This window comes from Sminthopsis crassicaudata, chromosome 2 (genome assembly GCF_048593235.1).
Source record: "Sminthopsis crassicaudata isolate SCR6 chromosome 2, ASM4859323v1, whole genome shotgun sequence".
NCBI lineage: Eukaryota > Metazoa > Chordata > Mammalia > Dasyuromorphia > Dasyuridae > Sminthopsis > Sminthopsis crassicaudata.
The window spans coordinates 606,239,802-606,262,229 of NC_133618.1; the positions used below are offsets into that span (position 1 = coordinate 606,239,802).

At 35.5% G+C, this 22,428-nt stretch overlaps 1 long non-coding RNA gene across 1 annotated transcript; it reads right to left on the reverse strand.

Moving 5' to 3' along the window:
• Positions 1-683: 683 nt before the first annotated feature.
• Positions 684-21,540, reverse strand: LOC141553765 (uncharacterized). The gene is made up of 2 exons (XR_012485633.1): positions 21,355-21,540; positions 684-846 (listed from the first exon to the last, which is right to left on the reverse strand). It is a non-coding gene; the product is annotated as an uncharacterized LOC141553765 (long non-coding RNA).
• Between the last annotated feature and the right edge of the window lie 888 nt (positions 21,541-22,428).

Below are 22,428 nucleotides of genomic sequence, written 5' to 3' on the forward strand. Positions count from 1 at the left end.
TTTGTTTTGGATATACTTATCGAAGCATTTTCTGTTAATAGAGCAGGAACTATTTCATTTCTGGTTTTGTATCTTCAGTGCCCAGCCTAGTACGTGGCTCTTAAAAGCTTGTTGATTGATTGATATGTCTGAGGCAACACTTAACTTCTTGACTCCAAGGCATTTGTCCAAACAATAAAGAAGGGAGGCAGGAGAATATAAGTGATAAGAGTTGAATACTTCATCTGAAGTTTTTGGCTCGGTATACATATTCACCAACAAGTATTTGCCTCAAGGAGGACTCTAAGTCACAGGTCACTGGTATTTGTGCCTTTCACATCACCTTCTCGGTTCCCTTGGTTGTCTCTGGGTCAAAGGTTGTGGGACCTTAGACTGGATATAAGACACTGAACATAAGTATAAAGGAGGCAGGTGATTTGGGGTGATGCCCTGCAAATTCTAATAGATGTCGCACTGCTTGATTTCATTTTCTAATTATTTTCCTGAGAAATTTCTGGCCCAATAAACTTGAGGGAGCTTGAAATGGATATATTAGATTGTGTGTTCCTTGAGGGCAGGAACCAACCTTGGCTTGTCTTTGTGTCCAGTGTTTAGCACAGTACCTAATACATAATAGGTAATTCATATGTATTTAGAGACTAATTGATTGCTAATGGAAGTGAGGAAGCTAGGAAATTGGGGAGTTGGGGAGAGGATTATTTTTATTTTTGAAAACAAAAGTGAAAGTACTAATTATGAAACTTCTTCAATCCATCTCATCCACTTGATTGTGACTCCTCTGTTCAACTTCCTATATGATTCTTATCGAGGCTCTCCCACAGATTATCCACCAGAGGATCCAATAGGCTACAAAGAATAAACATTTTTTAAGCAGCAAAGAGAGACAACCTTGCTGAGTAGATAGAGCCCACCTCAGATTCAGGAAGCCCCCAACTCAGGTCCCATCTCCAATTCATATTAGCTATGTGATTCTGGACAAATTGTTTAACTCCTTCTTGTACCAGGCTGAAAACTGCAAAACGGTTGCCTATCTTTGTTGGTAGAGGGAGTTTCCTTTGATGAGCTCCTTTTGAGATAAAATCTCAGGTCTGAACCAAAAAAACCCCAACAAAGACAGATAATAGATATTACCAAAGTTATCAGCTCTTGAGAGCTGAAAGTTACACTGATCTCCACTGGCAGAAGCAGCACTTGTGTTTGTGTGTGTGTGTGTCCCCATGCCAAGTGCAGTCCCTATTCTTTCACTAGAGAAAAGGAATTAATTAAGACACATTTAGTAAGTTCAGTTTGAAATCTCAATGGCCTTACAACTTTATCTTATACCCAATATTGTTTCCCAATTTTGTGTATTTGCACAAGCTGTTCCCAAGCCTGGAGTGCTCACTTTTCACTTTTTCTTATTATCTGACATCCCCTCAGGTACTGCTCAATGTCATCTCTTCCAGGAGCCTTTCCTGACTTCTCCTCCCAGATTGTTAGGTCTCCTTGAAAATTACTTTGTGTTTTCTTACCTGTAGACATGTTGCATTGTCTCTTGAGGGAATAAAAATAACAATAATGATATAACAACACCATCCCAAAGACATCATAAAAAAGTGAAAAAGACCTACAGGGCAAAAACATTTATAGCAGCCTTTGTTGTTGTTGTTGTAGCAGAATACTGGCAATTGAGGGATTGCCGAGCAATCTGGCAATGGCTGAGCAAGCTGTGGTATATGAATGTAATGGAATACTATTGCACAATATCAGAAAAAACAAAAACAAAAAACTTCATTAGTCTGAGGCTAGATTTGAATTTGATAAGTCGTTCTAATTCCAGGATCAGTATTTTATCTAATGTACCAATTAGCTATCACTTATCTGCTCTCTAACATTTATATAGCACTTTAAGATTTGCAGAGGATTTTGCAAATTATCTTCATTTTACAGATGAGGAAACCGAGGTAGACAGAGGTAAAATGACTTCTTTAGAATCACATATCTGGTTCAATGTCTGAATCAGGATTTGAATTCAGGGCTTCCTGACACAGTCCAGTGCACTGTGCACTATAGCACCACTTAGTGGTTTTGATTTTTCTCTGGAACATAGAGCACTGTCAGGGACTGTCCCTATGATATTATTGATATACACACTCCCCCAGAAGTAAACTCCCTCTATCAATTCATCTCTTCTGTGACTTAGAATCTCGGGCTGCAGGGGCTCTGAATCAATTTTGTCATGATCCTTGGGCGATCTAATAGAGACTGGGGTGTCTGGGATGTTCAGGAAAACTAGCACCTCTGGTAGAAAGGTTGCTCATCCACCTTTGGCGTCCACATGCACTCGACTTTCACCTGTGACTCCAAAAAGCTGCAGGACCCACAGCATTCACTCCTTGGTAAACCTTTACAGCAGATGGGCTAAACAAAGTTACGGGTAACTGACAGGTCTTAAACCCTTCAGTGAGTTGGGGGGGGCATCTTTTCCAAACATGTGAATTCTTTCCTTGGTGAATTTGTTCCAATGGCCATGAAGGCTGCTGAAGCAGGCACTGTGGAGCTTTTTGTCAGACACTGAAGACACCAAGGTCGTTTACTGCATCCCAGGTCATCTCCAGTTGTCTTGACTTTTGTCCTGCCAATGGACTTTGATAACTCTGGAAAAGAGAGGGAGGCTGATGCCTTTATGCAACTTCCTTAAATCTAATTCACTCTGGAGTCGAAGCATCACTTCAATAACCCTCTCTAAAAACAGGTAACAATAACAAAGCTTAGGGATGCCTCAGAACAAGATATTTAAATATATAACAAAGAGCACTTATAACTTCAAAATATCAATTATCTTGAAATTTAGTTACAAAACATTTTAAAGACCAAGTTGATATACCAAGTTTGTGCATCTGCTTCATAGATTAGCCCAGGGATTTCTAGCTTAAGTGACTTATCCAGGATCACACAGCCAGTATAAATCAGAGGCAGAATCTAGATTTTTCTGGCTTAGGAGCCAGCTTTCTATACATGAAGTTCCAAAATAAGCACTTAAATGTTTATTGAACTGAAACATACTATATGAATAGGGCAAAGTGTAACGTCCTTTTCTTCCTCCTCCAATCCATGTTTATAATATTCTTTGATGGCAAGATAAAAACTCATCTCTTTTAAGAAGCATTTCTTGCTTTCCTCTACCCTGGACCTCCTACTCCATTATTTCTGTCCCCTCAGCACACAGAGTAGAAGACATGTAGGAAGGGAATCAAGAATTTAAATAAACAATAGGAGTATGACCCAATTCCAGAAGGTTTTCTTGGCCAAGGGCAGAGAGAAAAGGAGATTTTGTCAATGTAGACTCCCACCTGTCCCAAGCTTCAGTGATTGGGGCTCATGCAAATCTTCAGGATACTGATGGATAATAATAGCTGATCATCATATATCACTTTCTGGTTCATGAGATTATTTACATAATTCTGTCATTAGAGCCTCCCATAGCCCTTTGAGGAGGGTCACAACTCCTGACACAGAAAAGAGGCTTTATAATTACGGGTTGGTTATTTGATTATCCCTATTTTCCACTGGAATACAGAAAGAGCTGTATTCAGATTCTAAAGCTAGTATATATTCCCCATATGCTTTGGAGTTTTTTTGTTTTCATAAATAGTTATCAAAATATTTTAAAAATAAATATTAAACATATTAAAACTAAATTAAATTCATGAGCTCTAGGCAATGAACTCTTGGACTTGATGAGTTTGAGACTCTCTAAGCTCTAAAATCCTGTTTTAATAAAAGGCGAGATGACAAAAGTCAGAGTAAATAAAATAAACGATCTCATGTTTATTATCATTTAAACTGCTTAATAATCCTCCTTTTTTCCACAGAGCATCATAGTTATGAAAAGGTGAGACCAAACTGGACCAATGGTACATTCAGAAAAGCCCTTTCCATTCTGAGTGCGTCATTCCTCCAAAGGTTATCTTTGTTTCCAGCCCTGAAGTCGAGAACCCAGTCTCACAAGTGCTTTTAATTGATCCTTCGATCTAGCTGAGAAATCCTCAATAGTGGCTGCTGAGGTCCTACTTCATGCATGCATGCATGCTTTCAAAATGCTCTCTGAAAGCTTTGTTGGTGACCAAAACCAAGAGAGTTTCCCTTCCAGTACACTCATGACTCTGAAGTCTCCTCTTGGAACTCCCACTACTGTAATCTAATTCCCCCCTTCCTCCCTCCTTCTCCTTCATCATCTCCTCTATCCCCATTTTCAGGGGCTACTTGGGAAGGAGGAATAAGTGCAACAACTGAAATATTTTGCTCATTATTGCATTGTTCTAAAACTTGATCTCTCAATTGATGAATTAATGATAAAACTACTAATTTATTTTATTTTTAAAAGCTTATTCCCATATTTATCATGGTGTAAAAGAAATATAAGAACAAAAGGGGAAAAAAACATGAGAAAGAAAAAACAAACAGAAAAAGGTGAAAGTCTCCATTCAGTCTCCATATTCTCTCTGTGAATGTGGATGGCATTTTCCATCCCAAGTATATTAATTTTTTTTTTCTGAAACCTTTTGTTTTTTCCCCTACAGTCTTTCTGAATATGTATCTCCTCCCTCTCCCAACTCAGAGTGACTGTCCTTATAAAATCAATGAACACAATGACCCAGGCTAACCATGTAAGGAATGTTCTATATCCATGTTCTTCCACTTCTCCAAGGAAAGGAGGAAAATGTATTTTTCCTCATCTTTTTTTTTCTTGGGCTAAGATTGTTCATCATAATTACTTAGCATCTAAATTTTAGATAAAATTTAAATGTAAACAAGTATATGTGTATGTATACACTTGTGTGTATATACATATGTGAAAATAGTATTCATACATGTGTGTGTGATTCATACATACACACACATCACCACCCACATATGCTTTTTCAATAACCCTTATAATATCTGCCTTATAAATTTAGGGTGATGCAATCCTTATTTGTGATTTAATCTCTGTAGAGATCTCTGTGTGAAGAAATTCCTCCCACTGGTCATCTGACAGTCTTAGAAAGTTGTCAGACACATTGAAAGATTGTGATTTGTCCAGGATTAACTATCACTCAAGGGCAGAATTTGAATGGAGGTCTTCCTGGATCTAAGATCAGTTGTCTATCCAACATGCTACACTGCCTTTCCTTCATTTCTTAAATGTTACCTCTGAGATGTTTTTTGGGTTTAATGCCCTATGATTCCAAGTTAGATTAATGAGATCTTTGGGTTGTGCAAATGGCTAGCTACTGCCATCAGCACTTGATTTTTACTTAAAACTTATCAGCCAGTAGCATAAAGTTTATTTTCTAAATTAAACAGTTGACTTGATTAGAGAAATGTCTTCAACCCCAGGCTATTCCTAGTACCCACTTTTCCCCTTCTCAGTTACTATATAAAAAAACCTTGTCCACTTGGTCCTCTAACAAATTCATGCTATCCAATTTCATCCGGGCCCTCTTTCCTTCTTGGCCATCCTTTCATTTTGGAAGGTATAATAGAAAGATAACTGCCCTCAGGAAGCTTGGGTTCCACCTCCAAGTCTGACAAGTATTAGCTTTGCATATATGGACAGAGCTGAATCTCTTTTCTTGATCTCTAAATTGAGCATAGAAGTTCTCATCCTACTCATTTGGAAATATCATTAGGAGAATATTCTGCAGATCTAAAAGTGCCATATAAATGTTATTATGACAAATTCCTACCATGAGAAGATAGGAGCTATATGTCCTGAGCTTCTCCACAATCTCAAAAGCTCTCAATTCATCCACTTTCTTCTTTGTTCAGAGGAAGGAGTGAGCCTTCTCCTCATCAAGGCTAACTTGACTTGTGCCCTTGATCCCCAACTCTTCCTTTCTGAGAAGTTAATTTGTTTTGTTTTGATAATTTTAAACTCTCCTTGCCTTTAGGCTCCTTCTATACCATCTTTGTAAGAACCCTTTCTTTGGTGCTACTATACCTGAAAACTATTATCCTATTTCCTCCCTTTTCTACACTACAGAACTCCTAGAGTCAGCTTCATTGGATGCCTCTGACTACAAACCCTAATCCTTACCTTCACTGCAATGTAGTCCTAGTTCTACTTTCCAGAATCATTGAACCCTTTTCTTATGACTCCAGTTGTATTTTATCTGCCCTATTTTCCCCTGTTTTTTACTTTCAGTTTCTATTACTCCTCTCTATCCTCACTTTCTATTATACTTATGTAATTCTGATCATCTCCCCCACCATAGAATGTAATCTCCTTAAGGATAGGAACTGAGTTCTTTTAGTGCTCTTTATATTACTAGGGTTTAGCCATAGTATAGATACTTAAAGAACTATTTCTTGAGTTGATTTTTATATCTTCTTGGCTGATTATATCTTTCCTTCCATTTAATAGTATTTTTTTCCCTAATTACATGTAAAGATAATTTCATCATTTACTTTTATAAGATTTTGAGTTCCAAATTTATTCCTCCCTTCCTCTCTCCCAAAGACAACAAGCAATCTGTATATCTTGAATTCTTAATTGTATTATATTGGCTTATGCCTTTTATCTACCCCTATCACAATTTGAATTTTTTGAATATTTATCTTTATTCCATCTTCTGTGCTTTGCACTTAGTAGGTACTTAACCAATGTTTACAGAATTTAATTGAAAACTTTCCCCAGAGATTTTTATTTGCATCAACTTTAGCTTGCTGGGGTGTAAAAGGGATTACAAATTGCATCTGGAACTATTGCATACTCTCCTAGTCTCTCTTCTTTTTATATTTGCTTCCTCACTAAGAGAATGAGTTTTTTGAGGGCAAGGACTGCCTTTTGCCTTTCTTTTTAACCTCAATGCTTTGCATAGTGCCTGACACATTACTAAACATTCACTGACTGACAGTTACCCTGTTCATAGATGTTTTAGAAGCATATAAACATCCCAAAGAAATTATCACATAGTATCCAAAGATCAAAGTAATTTATTTTTGTCATTCTTAATTGCATGTAAAGCCATCATAGAATTCTAGGATGAGAACATTGGAGCAGAAAGGTACTTTAGAAATTAGCTAGATCAATCACCTTATTTTATGAAGATAGAGATCTAGTTAAAAGGATATACTCAAAATCACAGAGACAGACTATCTAAATAAACACTTTGGTTCTGAGAACACTTGGATCAAGTTATATAATACATTAGGAAGACAACTGAAATTAGCATTCTTAGATTCTAGTCCTGAATTAATTGAAATACATGGCATGATATTAAGTCTACATAATTGGGCTTCAGGTAGAAAGGAAATTTAATTGGATTAGATCAAAGAATGATGATTTATTTTTTTTTCTTAATTTTTTTCTTTTTATTGCTATTCTTTTTTGATCTTGCATCATATTTATTCCTTCCCCCCCAATAGATGTTTGGTTTTCAAATTACATTTAAAGATAGTTTTCAACTTTCATTTTTATAACATTTTGAGTTCTGAACTTTTTTTCCCCCCTCTCTTACTTCCTCCCCTCCCCCAAACAGTAAGCAGTCTAATATAGGTTAAGCATCCCATTCATTTCTAAGTATATCTTTTCCCTTCTTTGTCTTCTCTACAGAGACATCCCTTGTTATAAAGAATAACATAAAAAAAGAAAGAAAATCAGTTCAGCAAACATCTTGTCTGACAGTGTATCGGATATTCCAGACCCATTGCCCTTTCTCTGAAATTAAGGGAGGGAAACATTTTCTCTACTATTCTCTAGAACTAAATTTAGGCAACATCATTACCCAGCACTAGTTTTTATTTGTTGTTCTTTAGTCTTTAAATTAACATAATCATTGTGTATATGGTTTTCTTTGGTTCTGTTTATTTCACTCTGCATCTGTTCATTTAAGTCTTTCTATGCTTTTCTGAATTCTTTATATTTGGTGGTTACAGTAACATTCTATTACATTCTAGTAAAAACAGTTTGGTTAGTCATTCCTCAGGGTTTACTCTAACAGATTAGTAAAGGTAAGTCACTTAACCTATAGTGAAATGATTTATGTAAAAGCTTTGTAAATCTTATTCATGGTATAGTGCATAGACAATTGGTCTTAAAATAGGAAGACCTGGATGTAAATCTCACTTCTGATACCTACTGCTTATAGTTCTCTGGGCAAGTCATTTAACTTCTCAGTGCTCTTAATAACTCTCTATTATTATAGAAAAGCTGCTAAACTGGTAATGGGAATTTCTTTAACTGATAGTTCCCTAAATCTATGAAATCATAAGTCTAGACCCACTCTATTATCATAACTAGTAATAATAATAATTCTGTAAACAATCTCTCCAGATTTCAGTTGGGAGGGACCACTTAAGTGTGAGGACAAGGGCAAGATTAGTATGATAGATAAGGTAAAGATTTAAAACTACCAAATCATTCTAAAATTGTTTATTTCCTTAAAAAATTCACCCTATCTATATACTTATATTTTAAAAGCATTTGGTAATAGTGTTTCATAATATTATTTAGATTCAGCTGTTTTAATGGAAGATCTGATTTTTTAATGTTTTTGCTATGTAGGAATATTATTCTATTTTTAGTAAAATCATACTTGTGTCATAAATCTTACGGGTCAGACTGAGGGATCAATGCCACCTGGTGGTTATATATCCTAATTGTAGGATCAAATCTGAAGCTTGATTCAACTTCTTGAAGTGCAAAAACTGAAGGTATTTGTAAGGATGGGATGGAAACTACCTCAACTCACTTAAGCCTTGATATCTTAACTAGGTGTGAGTGTTTCAGTTAATTAATCCTTCATAGGCCTTCGACTAAGTGATAAAAGGTCTTTGAACCTGAATGAATTGCACAAGAATTGCATTTGGATTGGAGGAGGAAATTTGGCCATGCCCCAGGAATCATTCATAAATTATCTTTTAAAATGAAATGGAATTGAAATCTAGAAATTGAAGCAATTGTGGCTTTTTAGAATATCCCTAAAGCAGAATCACTTTGGGAGAAGGGAGGAAGGAGATGTTTGGACTTTGGCATTGGCCAGGTCTTCTCTTCCCTTCCCTTTGATTGGAGGGAGTTTTCAAATCCAAAGTATGTTGATTTTCCTTCAGGACTCTATTGGTATATTCAGAATGGTGGGGAGCTAGACTTGTATCAAGAACTAGGGAAAGAATTAATAAGAAGCCAACTAAGAAACTACATTCCTAATAAGGAGAATTTCTTAAAGACTGCAGGAATGGGAGAAAAAAAAAAAGATGTCAAGCAAGCAGGAGCTGTGAGCTTTCTAACGTTTGAGCCCATTTTACCCTAATATTCTATGTACTCATAGATAAACACTTGATAAACACTGATGTAGGGGCAGCTAGGTGGCGCAGTGGATAGAGCACCAGCCTTGAACTCAGGAGGACCAGAGTTCAAATCTGGTCTCAGACACTTAACACTTCCTAGCTGTGTGACCTGGGAAAGTCACTTGAGCCTCAGAAAAAAATAAATAAATAAACACTTCCTGACCTCACGCATTGTACATACTTTGACATTATGTTGACACAGATTGGATTTTCCCATTCCATAATACAGTTTGGATCATGAAGTTACAGACCAGCTTATTAGACTGGACAATTCAGTTGAATCCACTTGTACAAAGTTATAAAGAAAATGTAACTTTTGGAGCCCTACTTACACATAGGACCCTGTGTATGTTACAACACCTAACAATGAAGATGTCCAGTAGAGAAAGTATAATAGAAAAAAGACAGAAACTGGAGGACTCGGCTGAGCAGAGGACATTACCAGAAGACATCAGTAGTAATACTGCAGAGGTTCAAAGCACATGATGGGTGTGGTACTATCTATACAAATATGTGAGCTCCCACCAGTGTATGTCTTTTATTAGCCACTCCAAGAACACAGTTCAAATAAAAGATATTTATACAGCATAGTAAAATGAGGGAAAAAAAAGACCCCTTTTATAAAACAGAGTACAATTTTCCATGGGTTCAATTTACTACATCACTGAGTGGGAAGGACACACAAAGGGGGAACAATTATGGCCAGAAAAAAATCTATGGTGGAACTATTCAGGAGAGCAATTCGAAACTATGTTCAAAGGGCTATACAACTGTGAATACCCTTTGATCCAACAATATGTACACAAAAATATTTATAATAGCTCTTTTTGTGGTGGCAAAGAATTAGAAATTGAGAGGATGCCCAATGATTGAAGAATGGCTGAACAAATTGTGGGATATGATTGTGATGGAATACCATTGTACTATAAAAAAAAAAAAAAATGAAGAGCAGGATGCTTTCAGGAAAACCTGGGAATATGTATATGAACTGATACAAAATGAAGTTAACAGAAACAGGAGAACACAATAACATTACTTTACAGTTTTTAAAAAAATCTTTAAAAAATTATTTTTTTCTTGGGTTTCTTTTCTTCTTTTTTTTTCTTATATCTAATATGACTGCACAGGCATAATCTATATCAAATTTCTTGATTTCTTGTGGAGGGGGAGAAAAAGGAGAGAAGGAAAGAATTTGGAACTCAAATTTGAAGTAAAATGAATTTTAAAAATTGTTTTCGCACAGAGTGGAAAAATATATTTGAAAGGTAAAACACATCTATGTCAGAAAACATGTATACATGGAACACATCCTTCCTTCCTTCCTTCCTTCCTTCCTTCCTTCCTTCCTTCCTTCCTTCCTTCCTTAATTCCTTCCTTCCTTCCTTCCTTCCTTCCTTCCTTCCTTCCTTCCTTCCTTCCTTCCTTCCTTCCTTCCTTCCTTCCTTCCTTCCTTCCTTCCTTCCTTCCTTCCTTCCTTCCTTCCTTCCTTCCTTTCTCAGACGATTGAGGTGAAGTGACTTGCCCAAGCTCACACAGCTAGGAAATGTTAAGTGTCTGAGATCAGATTTGAACTCAAGTCCTCCTGACTTCTGGGTGGTGCTCTATCCACTGCGCCACCTAGCTGCCCCTTAACTTACTTTATTTCTTTAAATTCTTATTATATCACTCGTTACTAATTTTCATTTTTTCCAAAACAACCTGTGAATTAATTCTACTTAGTAAAACAGCAAAGTAACCATGGGGAGGTGGGATGTCTTCCTCTCAACTCCAAAAATGACCCTGGTTGCCATACAAATCAACTTTGGGGCCTGACTAAAGGAGTTAGATGGAGGTGGTTAAAAATAGAATTTTAGATTTATTATAAATTCCTGCCAACAACAAAATCATTGTACTCACTACAAAAGGAAAAGATGACAATTATTAGACTTTGGCAAAAATTGATCAGAGATTTATATATATATATATATATATGTTTTTGACCCCCATCATTAAAGTGTGTATAGTCTAATAGAAAGAAGATAAGCATACAAATAACAATGATACAAATGGGAGCTTCTCATGATTGTTACACATAAAGACCGCTACAATTCAACATTAGTAAATGTTGCATTATATACACTGTACTAGGACAATATAAACATATTTACATTAGTAAATGTTTCACTATAGTGACATTTACATAAAGAGAAAAGGCACAAAGTATAGAAAGATAGAACAGAAAGATAGACTTGGGCCAAATTGTGAAGAACTTTAAATATCAGTCTGACTTTAGACTTTGTGCATAAACAGGCAATGGGGAGCTATTTAGGATTTATAAGTAGGGGAATGATAGCACCAGAGTTGTATTTTAGAAAGATTTTTCGATGGTGATATGCATGATGAATTAGAGTAGACAGAAATTGGCAATATATAATAATTAGGAAGCTGTTGTAATAATCCAAGTTTGAGATGATAAGGTCTTGAAATGGACTAGCATTATGTCTATAGGAGGGCAACATTTTCTGTTATAGAAGACCAAGACATAAAGATAAGATGTACCAGCAGCTACAATGTCTTCAGAGCAAGTTAATAAAAACCAAAGAGAATGCAAACATAAAGAAATGTGTGTATTGCCTATACATGTAGATATAATTTTGTAGATATGGCAGAGAGTACAAAGTTCTTAATCTTTATGACCAATAAACATGTGGATTTTAGATTTTAGATTCTTGAGTCAAATATTTTCATCTGAAAAGACAATAAGGATTGTTACAAATTCAACAATTCAATGAACAGTTATCAAGTATCTGGTGTATAGGGGACGCAAAACCAGAAATAAATGTCTTCTGGAAACTTACATTCTACTGCGTAGATAAAGTACATACACAAAGATGTAAAATTGGATTAACTACATGACCTTGGAATTCCTTTCAGTTCTGAATCTATGATTTTATGTATAAAACATTGTGCTAATTTATTAGAATATAGTTTGGGTTAATTTATATGGAAATAAGTATTGTATCACTTCACCCTCTTCCTCCTATTCCTACTTTCCCCAAATATCATGGGGAAACATGTAGGTCAAGTCTCATTTATCTCTAACTTATAACATACAAAAAAAAAAAACCTAAAAAAAACCTTCTATTTAGTATATTTTTGATAATTCAATAATTGCAATGAAATTTTGATTTTTCATAGATATGTTTTAAACAAGTTTAGTAATAAGTTAAATATAAGTAAAACTTAAGTATTCTTAGAATAGGCTCAGCATTTGTTAACTGTGTCCATGTTTTCCCATTGTCTAAGCAAAGCTTATATACCTAGGCCCCAGTTAATACAAATAATGAATCCTATGAAATGATCTGTATTTGAATTCACACTATTTGAAGTTGTAATTATGAAAAAATGTGATAATCGATTATGAAATATGAAGTGTGACTTTGAATAATACAACTATTTGAGAGGATTCATTATTTGTCCTAAGCTACCACCTACTTCTCCTGGTCCTCCTCCTCCTTTTCCTGTCTTCCTGTTCCTCCTCCTTTTGGTCATTGTCCTCCTCTTCCTCCTTCTCCTCTTCCTCTTTCTCCTCCTCTTTTTCCTCCTCCTCCTTCTCTGGGACTGTGAGTTTTTCTGTCCAGGTAATTCTCTTCATATGTAAACTTTTTTCCACCAATGGAAATCAGCAACTTGTCTTTAGCATATAGTATTAGAAAGTACTCTGAGATAATGGAAAGTCAAGTGACTTACCCATAGTCCCATGGGCCATCAGTTTGTATCAAACATCTGAACTTAGTCATTTTTGACTTCAAGGCCAGATACTCCATTAACCATTTCTTATTTGAAGAGATAACCTAAGAAATGTTTAGTCACTTAGTCAATCAAATAGCACTTATCAATTGCTTACTATGTACCAGATACTATTCTAAGCTTTAGGAATACAAACAAAGCCAAAAGCAACAACAGTTCATTTAAATGCTTACCATGTTGGGTATGTCTTCTAAGGGAGTACAAGGGATAATGTTGTAAAAAATTACCTATGCATATGTACTGTCAAAAAATGTTATAATTATAAAATTAATTTTAAAAATCCTATTAAAAAAAGAAAAAGAAAACAGGCACAGGATAAGAAAGAGTGGAGGGAATTGGAAAATAATCACACGGATGAATCACTGGTTCATCAAAACATCTTAGCCTTCTGGGAAAGGCTGTTGACTTGAAGTAAGGAGAGGCCTGGGTTTAAATTCTCCATTCTTGATTTGCAAGTAATATGATTATAGGCAAGTCGTTTAATTCTATTTGACCCTCAGCTCCTTCATTTGCAAATAGAAACAATAATACCCCTTTAGTATTCACCATAAAGAATAGTGTACCAGAGACCAAAAAAGATGAATAAGGCTTTATAAATTTTGATGCATTATATAAATGTCACATTTATATGACACAAATGTCACAATTCTGACACAAATATTTTTACTGTATTTTTCACATGAATACATTTCATAGTACCTGGCATATAAAATGTACTTAATATACTGGAATTGTCATGAGGACATTGAATTCACACTATTGTCAATGATGACAATATCTTTCTTTGTTTCTCCCACTGTGTTGTATACACAGTAGTTGCTCAATATTTGTTGAATGATTGAAAAAAAAAATTAGCTTATATCTGGGAAAAAGAGAAGTGATTCATTTTAATGTCTGGATTTTGGCTAAGTAGAGATTAAATCTTTGACTACAGTTTTTGTCTTAGTATTTATTTTTGTTATTAATCTCTTTTTTGTTCACTCTTTGGATGTTTTCCCTCACACACCACCCTCCCCCCACATTATACTTATTTTGGGAATTCCTTTCTCTTCCTCAACTGAACTCACTCTTTAACAAAGAAAAAGAATTAAATAAAAACAATAAAATATTAAATAATTAATAAATAATTAATAATTAATAAAATAATAAAATTAAATAAAAACAACTGACCTAAGCCAAGAATTTATGTAGTCTTTTGCTTGAGTAGTTCCACACCTCTGCCTAGAGGAGGAAAGTATGTTTCACTATCTCTCCTCAGGGATCATTACTAGTTTTTCCATTACTCAGTCTGACTTCCTTTTGATGATTCTCTTCACTCTCATTGTTGTGGTCATTATATCTATTTTCTTCTCTTTCGGCTTAACTTATTCTTATTCAATTCATAGAGATTTTTCCCTGGTTCATTTGATATTCCTCATCTTTTTCATTTTTTTTTTTACTGCACTTTGCAGAGTTCACTCACCCCAGTTTGAATGGGCACCTATAGACTTTTAATTCTTCGCTATCACAAAAAATCAAAGGAAAACAAAAACAAAAAGTAAAAATTCTGCATAAATATTTTGGTAGATATTTGATCTATCTTTGACCTTCTTGGGGTTTAGGTAGGTCTTGTGTTTAGTCAAAGAATGAACAGCTTAGTCATTTTTTTTTTTTTTGTAAGATTTCAAATTTGATACTGAAAAGTTGCATTAGTTTAGGTACTTTTTTTTTTTTTCATAACTCCACATTGCTACAGAAAAAAATTACATCAATTTATCCTTCACCAAATGTGAATTGTGTCCTCAACTTCTCACTTGTGTCCTCAACTTCTCACAGTCCCTCCAACATTGTACATACTTGTTCCTTTTTTTTTTGGTCACCTTTGAGAAGGTGTGAGGATTTAGAGTTGTTTTAATTTGCATTTCTCTTATTATTATTAATGCTTTGGAGTATGTATTCCTATGGTCTTGCAGTTCTTCTTTTGAAAACTATTTATCTCCTTACATCAAGAGAAAATGGTAAATTTTAATCTTATTTAGTTCTTTCCCTGCCCCATTGTATTTGGTTGGGTATTTTTCAGTTGTTTCCAACTCTTTATGACTCTATTTGGAATTTTCTTGGCAGAGATACTGAAGTGGTTTGCTATTTCTTTCTATAGCTCATTTTACAGATGAGAAAACATTTCACTTAGCTAATAAGTAACTCAGGCTGGTTTTGAACTCAGGAAGATGGATTTTTCCTGACTTTAGGGCCAGCACTTGATCCACTGCACCACCTAGATATTAGTTTAGTTTCTAGAAGTTTGCTTATAAAGAGCCTCACAGGATGCGTAGACATGAACAAACTTTGATCTGTGCAATAAAGGGGAACATTCAAATCAGTGAGATTACAGTTTCATTTGAGGATTTGAGATGAGGGGCTGTGATTTACAACCATTATTAAAGCTACTAATGTGAAGAACCACCCACCAACGCACATCAGCAACTTGTGTGTAACTCAGATCTTAGAGTGTTTCCTAGAGACGCTGAAAGGTCAACAACTGATATGTGTCAGAGGAAGAACTTAAAGTCAGTCCTTTTGGCTTGCTATTCTCTATACCTCTTGGCCTCTTGAACCACAAAAGTCACTTTGGCCAACTCTATTCCAAGTTCATAAGCCTGGTTGATGCTAGACAGATTGGTTTTGATTTTTTGACTTTCAGAGAAATGAATATTATAAAAGTCTATTGTAATCATTAACTAGCTCCTGTTCCTAGAGTTCTCAGAGGGAGGCCTGTGGGAACATTTCCCATGTGACTAACGTGACAATCTGAGTCCCTAGAGAATAGAGGCTACTCCCCGAAATGCAGAAGGTAACACCATCTGGGGTGCTGAAAAGAAGTAAAACTCTTTCTGAAGAAGTTGCTAAAAACGTTCAGTAGTCCCCAAAACCCCCCATGCAAAAAATGCAGAATTTTGCATGAGTAGATACTATGGTGGCTCTGCAGGTGAGAATGCAGTCATTGTTATTTGGGTTTCAGTTATCTGCCCAGGAATAATGATCAGTCCAGTGGTTCATTCATACTTTGTCCCTAGGTTTTTTCTGTGACCAAAATACACAGGTCGGCCAGAGTTTCCTGGTATTGTTTCTCAGAAGGTTCCTTGATTTAGGCAAAAGCCTGATTTCAGATGTTGGATGGAACTGGGCAAAAGGACAAATATACACATTATCAGCATACTCATTACAACAAAGGAATGTCACATATTTGACAAGAACTCTGGGACCATAGGATTTGGAACTGAAAAGGACCTAAGAGATCCAGTTCTATTTCCTCTTCAACTGTCATTTCATAGTAGAGCTAACAGGAAACCAGAGAGGAAGAGATTTGACCAATATCACATTGGCAGCAAGTAGCAGAGCTGGGATTTGAATTTCTGGTTCTTCAAATTCAGGGTTCCCTCCACTCCTCATTTCTAGTTCCTTTTTTTTTTTGGCCATCGACTAAAGTGGCAAAGTGAAATTTAACAAGTCATTTTACCTCATTGGGACTCAGTTTCCTTATTTCTAAAATGAAAGGCAGATGATCTCTAAGATTCTTTCTAGCTCTGTAAGACTCAGCTCATGTAAGACATGTGCATAATGTGGCCAAAAGAACTCTGGATTTGGAGTCAGAAGATCTGGATTCATATCTTGCCTTCTTCATCTTATTCCCAGTGAAACTTTGGGCAAGTCAATTAATCTCTTTGGGCCTTAGTTTCTTTATCTGGAAGATAAAGGGATCAGATTAGATGGTCTCTAAAGTCTCTTCTTTTAAAAAAAAAAAAAATTAACAATATTTTATTTTTCCAAAGACATGTAAAGATAATTTTCAACATTCATTTTTGCAAAACCTTGTGTTCCAAATTTTTCTCCCTTTGTCCTCCAGATTTCAAGAAATCCAATTTATGTTAAACATGTGCAATACTTTTTAAAAAAAAATCTTAAAATTTTTATTTTCTCCAGTTACATATAAAAACAACATTTTTTTTTGTTATACATGTATATTCATTTTTCTTTTACATATTTCCTTATGAATCATGTTGGGAGAGAAAAATCAGAACAAAAGGGAAAAAAACCTATAAGAAAAGAAAACAGAAGAAAAAGAAAAAAGTGAACAGAGCATGTATTAATTCATATTCAGTCTTTATAGTTCTCTCTCTGTATTTGGATTGCATTTTCCATCCAAAGTTTATTGGGATTGCCTTAAATCATTGAACTCCTGAGAAGCAAGTCTGTCATAGTTGATCATCACACAATCTTGCTGTTGCTGTGTACAATGTTTTTTTGGTTCTGTTTGCTTTGCTCAGAATTAGTTCATTTAAATCTTTCCAGATATTTCTAAAATCAGCCTGTTTGTCATTTTTTATGGAACAATAATATTCTATTACTTAAACAGAACATACTTTATACAGTCAATCCTCAACTTATGGGCTTTCACTTATTTTCCATTTTTTGCCACCCCAAAAAGTGCTGCTACAAACATTTCTGCACAAAACATGTGCTATTTTTCTAAATATATTTCCATATTTATCATGCTGTGCTAGAAAAATCAGATCAAAAGGGAAAAATGCACAAGAAAAAAAAAAACCCACCACCAACAAGCAAATAACAACAATAACAAAGGTGAAAATACTGTGCTTTGTTCCACATTGAATCTCCATAGTTCTCTCTCTGGATGTAGATGTCTCATCACAAGTCAATTGGAATTGCCTTTAACGTCTCTTCTAACTCTAATTCTATGACCTAAAAATTTCATGATGATCTGGGGGAGGGGGTGGTAAAGGAGGGGAAAAATTAGAACAAAAAGTTTGGCAATTGTCAATATTGTAAAATTACCCATGCATATATCTGGCAAATAAAAACTATTAAAATAATAAAAAAAAATAAAAATTTCGTGATGAAAACTACAGATGCGGCATGACACCTTGGAACAAAGGAGGGTTAAGTATGTATGCATGCATGATATTTATAAGTTTGCAACTATGTGTGTGTGTGCCAGTGCACAAGTGCTCACAACATACACACATCACAATTCAGTGTAAAAACACATCTAATTCCCGGGGGGAAAAGGTGGAGAGAGGGAGGAGAGAAGCAGATAGGTGGTAGAGTGGATAAAGAGCTAGACTTATAGAATGAGCAAGACCTGAATTCAAATTCTTTTTCAGACACTTACTAGCTTGGGTGACTTTGTGCTAGTCATTTACTCTTGCTCAAACTCCTTTGTAAAACAAGAATAATAAGGAAGGCACCTCACAGGGTTGTGTGGGTCAAGTGAAATGACATATATACACATTGCAAACATTAAAACATTATTTTAAATGCTACTTATAATCATCATTGTTATTATGAGAGATGATAATACCAGAGAGGTATTATAACAAGCAAAATCAAGTCACCAACAAAAAGATTCAGAAACATGGATTAAAAATGGGGTGGGGACAGAAAAATGAAACCTTGCAATCTAAGAGGATGCCCATCAATTAGGGAGCAGCTGAAGAAATTTTGATAAATAAGTATAATGGAATATTATTCTGTCATTAGAAATAACTGAAAAAATCCTTGTGAAGTATGAACTGATTCACAGTGATGAAGTAAGCAGAACCAGAAATTATATGACAAAATAATGGAGAAAAACAATTGAAAGATTTAAGAACTCTGATTAGAGTCATTCCCAATTACATTTTCAGAGAACCTATGACAAAGCATGGTACTCACTTCCTGATAGAGAAGTCATGAACTCAACTTTAAGAAAGAGACAAAAATTTCTAGAATGGCTCATTAAAGATACATTTGACAAATAGGGGAAAGAGTGATTACAAAGTAATTACAAAATGATGGTTTCATGAAGAAGAGGCTATGCCAGATGTCATTTCCTTTTTTTTTTTTTTTTTTTTTTGGACAGTTTTGCTAAACTAGTAAATTAAAGGGAATGCTGTGCATAGCATTCCTTAGATTTGAGCAAAATTCTTGGTCAAGTATCTTGCATCATTTTCATGGAGAGTATGGAGACATTTGGAATAGGTAACAGTGGAATCAGAAGAGTTCAGAAGTGGTTAGATGTCTGAGCTCAAAGACTATTTTTAAAAACATATTTCCGTATTTGTCAAATTTGTAAGAAAAATCAGAACAGAAAGGAAAAACCAACGAGAAAGAAGAAAACAAACAAAGGTGAAAGTGCTATACTTTAATCCACATTCAGATTCCACAGTTCTGTCTCTGGATGCAGATTTTCCACCCCCAAATCTATTGGAAATATCAAAGACTATTTGTTTTTTTTTTTTTTTTGTTTTGTTTTGTTTTTTGTTTTTTTTCCTGAGGCTGGGGTTAAGTGACTTGCCCAGAGTCACACAGCTAGGAAGTGTTAAGTGTCTGAGACCAGATTTGAACTCGGGTCCTCCTGACTTCAGGGCTGATGAGAAAACTCTGGGAAGAAGTCAACATATAGAGGAATAAATACCTTAATCATATTCCTTTCTCCAATTTACTACACTAGAAATATCAAGATCTTTCCTCTTAAGTAAGATCTGAGACTCTCTGTTAGAGCTGAGAAATCTTGTTCCCAGTGGGAGAGCATATTCACTTTGTGCATAATCTAGTACATTCTTATCTGTATTACTTTAAAAAAATTTTTTTTTTTTTTGGCTGAGGCAATTGGGATCAAGTGACTTGCCCAGGGTCACACAGCTAGGTCAGACACAGCTAGTATCTGAGGTCAAATTTGAACTCAGATCCTCCTGATTTCATAGCTGGTGCTCTATCCCCTTCGCCACCTAGCTGTCCCATCTGTATTATTTTTCTGATTTCTGCTTTCCATCAGTTTAGATAATTGGGATTATTTACTATTGATTAAATGTAATCTTTGTGTAAGGGCATCTGATGGGAAAGGAATCAAGTCTTGGATATATAGCTTGGGGTACTCTTTCCCTCTTCAGAGATAGCACTCAGAAGCAAAATTTGAATCTAAGCTTATTTCCTCTAAAATAGCAATATTTGGAGAGATAGATAAATATAATTCTAGCCCAGTAGCCCCTTTCCTAGAAGGAGTAGAGTGTCTGAGTTGATGACTCCCTCCAATCTCTTGCTTCCCCTCCTGTCAGGAATCAAAGTGTGCCTTAAAGAAGGGTGGTGGTACAGGAGACTCTAGAACTATTAATTCATGTTTTTCTTCAAGCCACACCTAGAAAGATGCATTTTTGTTGCACATTATCTACATAGTAATCACATACACATACACACATTATTTATAGTTAGGTCCACCCTTCTCCCTTCCTCCTATGACAGAGATTAGTTTTCCGTAAATAAGACACAGCTTGGTTTCAGGAATTGACTGGCCGTAGTCCTTGTTTGGTCACCTAGTCATAAAAATGTCCCAGCCACAAGGAGTCTGAGCCTCCAGACCTGGTGGGTATCGTGCATCCTGTGAGTTGCCATCCTCTACTCTGAAGATCTACTGACCAGAAGCATTTCCATACTGAAGTAAGGGAAGTTGGTTCTACCAACACTGAAATATCCTTGCTGTATTAGGGAAAGTAGATCTTTTTGTTAACTGTTTAATGACTTAGAAGTACCTCATTTTGTCCTCAAACTGAACCTGACCTAAAAAAGTGTTGACTTTATATCTGCTTCAGATCTTCAGATCTTAGATCTGCTTTAGATCCGTTAAAAAAAAAAAAAAAAAAAAGTGCTATTAATTACTCTCATTTTATGGTTGAGGAAATTGAGGTAGATAGAATTTAATTGACTTTCCCAGGGTCATACAACTAGTAACAGTCTGAGGCTTCAGGGATTTGAACTCAGGTTTCCCCCTGACTCCAGGCCCTGAGATCTATCCACTGCACCCCTTAACTGCTTCTAGAGTTGTCTTCCAATCCAAACACCTTTAAGAAGAATGTCAAAAAAGTGGAGGTTTTCTAGAAAAGAATAATCAAGATAAGGAAGGGTCTTGATCCTGTATTTTATGAAGCTTGGGTTAAAGGAACAGAGAAGTTTAGCCGGGAGAAAAGAAGCCCCAGAGAGACCAGAAAGTTATCTTCAAGTATTTGAAGAGCTGTCACCTGGAGGAGTGACCAGATGTGTTTGTTTGGCTCCAGAGGGCCATACAGGTGACAATTTTTAAGTTGCAAAGAGGAAAATTTTAGCTTGATGTCAAGAAAAGTTTCCTATCAATCAAAGATATCCAAAAGTAGGTTGAACTGGTATATGGAATGAGTTGGTAGTATTTCCCTTCACTGGAGATTTTCAAATAGAATTTCTTACCTGAAGTCCATGAATATTAAAAAATATATTTTTGATAACTGAAGTAAGTTATGAAGTCAAATTTGAACTCAGATCCAATGTTCTATTCACTCTGCCACCTAAATGCCCCGATAGCTCTGTTTTTACATAATCATTTTTCTTCTGTAATCTTACACATTTTACTTTTTACACTTACTCCATTATCCTGAGGAAGGATCCATGAGTTTCATCAGATTGTCAGATGGGGTCTGTGACATAACAAAAAGACAAAAATCCTTAGAATAGAGACACATAACCATTGGTTAAGTATATTATACAGCAGAGTTCTTTCCTATATGAGTTGAACCAATGGTCTCTGAGTGCCTTTTCAGCTTTCATCTTCTGTAATTTTGTGAATGATCTCATAGATGATTCAATTAAATTTGTGTCATAGCAAACTAGCTCTGTACTGAAATTTGGGTACAAGCCCAGAAGCATCAGCTTTGCCCTAAGAGAGCCAAAGAGAGCTAGTATGACCTGATTCTTATTGATCATATTCAGCATGACCAGATCACTGAATTGTGTTATTCCTTTATTAACTAATTACATTATTTATGAACTTGATTGCTCATCAAAGAAAACTCAAAGTTTGAATTATCGGGACTCTTTCCCATGGCAATATAAAATAGATAGAAGGCAGAAGTCTTGGGGTTTATGTTTCTGAGGATCATGAAAAGCCAGCTTTCTGAAAAGTCAGGTCAACAAGCATTTATTAATGCTTGTTACATACCAGGAACACCTCTAAGCATTAGGGATGCAAAGAATGGCAAAATATAATCAATCCCTCTTCCAAAAATCATTTAGTCTATTTTCAAAGACAACATGCAAAAAACTATTTACAAAGTTTAAACAGGATCAATTGGAGGTACTTATCAGAGGGAAGGTACTAAGCATTAAGGGGGATCCAGAAAAGCTCCTTGCAGAAGTTGGGATTTTAGCTGGGACAAAGAAAAAACAGAAAAAACAGGAGGAAAGACAATGGGAGAGAATTCCAGGCATGGGGGAGAGCCAGTGAAAGTGAAAAGTTAGGAGAGAAGATGTCTTATTTGAAGGACA